This window comes from Macadamia integrifolia, chromosome 10 (genome assembly GCF_013358625.1).
Source record: "Macadamia integrifolia cultivar HAES 741 chromosome 10, SCU_Mint_v3, whole genome shotgun sequence".
Taxonomy (NCBI): Eukaryota; Viridiplantae; Streptophyta; class Magnoliopsida; order Proteales; family Proteaceae; genus Macadamia; species Macadamia integrifolia.
The window spans coordinates 5,017,902-5,019,598 of record NC_056566.1 but is presented as its reverse complement, the minus strand read 5'-3'; positions in this window follow the sequence as shown (position 1 = coordinate 5,019,598).

The following is a 1,697-nucleotide window of genomic DNA, read 5'->3' as shown; positions in this document are numbered from 1 at the left end:
AGAGAGGAGTAGTCTACTGCGGGTGGGGTGGGCTATGTGGATGAGAAAGAGAGCGAAAAGACTAACCTACTGCCGGTGGGGTGGGCCATGCAGATATGAGAGAGTAAAAAGAAAAAGTAGACTAGCCTAATGAGGGTGGTGTGGTTGTGAGCCAAGTTGGGAGAGACTAGCCTACTGAGGTAGGTGGGCCATGCTCCCAATGTGGGACACTTAATCGGGGTGAGACTATGGGTGATATAGGCTGGATTTTTTAGAACCTTAATTAATTTAGGTTTTCAAAATTCAACCCAGGTTTAATTCAATTTTGTTGGGTTCATGTTGAAGTTCAATCGTACCGTCAGGATTATACTAACCCAACTTGATCCTAATTGACTCTATCAGGATCGAATTGGGTTGGGTTGGGTTGGGTTTGGTTGAGTTGGGTTAGGCTGGGTTTGATTGGATTGACTTTGATTTCTACAATGGTTGGATGAATCTTGATTAATATGCTTTTGTCATTCATATTTTATATATTAAAAAAATTATAAAAAAATAAAATATCAATTGAAACCCTAATTTCTATTATAAAAATACAAGGTTAATTTTAGGGCCGAATTGGATTGGGTCAGGTTGAGGTCTCAATTCTAATCCGACACAACTCTGACCCGGGATTGGAGTTTTTCAACTCTAATCCGCCTTCAAGGTCAAAAAACTTGATCCAAGCCCTCTTCGGGCTCAGGACGGATTCAAATTGTCAGAGCCAAATTTTCATCCTTTGTGAGAATAGAGCAAATAGAAGGGGAAAAAAATGGGGAGGGGGTGGGGGTGGGGGTGGGGGTGGGAGGTTCTATCCCATCGGTAAGGTTTGCATGGGAAGGGGGCTGACCGGGTGTTATTTTATCATTCTCATGGGATCTACTCATCTACAGAGATTAAGGCTGGTTGGTCTGAAAATTAGATTGGGGCAGAGCCTTTTGTATGGGCTTAGACCTATAACCTATGTGTCTCCCTGCCTACCTAAAATGGTTTCAGACATCTGAAAGGATTATTGAACCTTGTTGGGTCGTAGAATCTGTGGGAGACAAGAGAGAGCGATACCCAGTTCCGAGAATATATAAGATGGAGAATGGATGTGAGGCAGTGCAGAGATACTATATACCAATTTCATATAAACTAATTATTTAAAAAGGAAGAAGCAACAGCAGTAATCTCTATGGAAAAGGAAATTTAAGATACAAAGGGAAGAAGGGAGGCAGTGTGAATGCTATACGAACTCCATGTAAAGCAATAAATAAGGAAGTAGAGTAGTAATCATCTCTACATCTAACAAGAATCTCCCTTATATGACCAGATGCAGTGGCTGCTCAATAGGCTCATGGGTTCATCTTCACCTCTCTGTTCATGGCCAATGATGGTGGCTCGTATGGGTTGGCATCTCCAGTAAATTTCGATTCATCCTATGGTAATCTGTAATACTCATTCCTTTCCATGTGACCTTTGATCGGCGGAAAGAAGGAAAAGGATTGAATAGGTGTAGAGAGAGAGAGACCTTTCTCTGTCTTCCCTTGGGAGTAGCTCAGCAAACATCATTGCCCCCTCTCTTTCTCCCTCTCTCTGCATTAAATGGGGTGACTGTAGCTACTGCTTTGCTTTACTGCTATGTTGATGGCTAGCCTTTGTCAGAAAAAATCAGTCGACCGAAAAGTCCCACTACCACT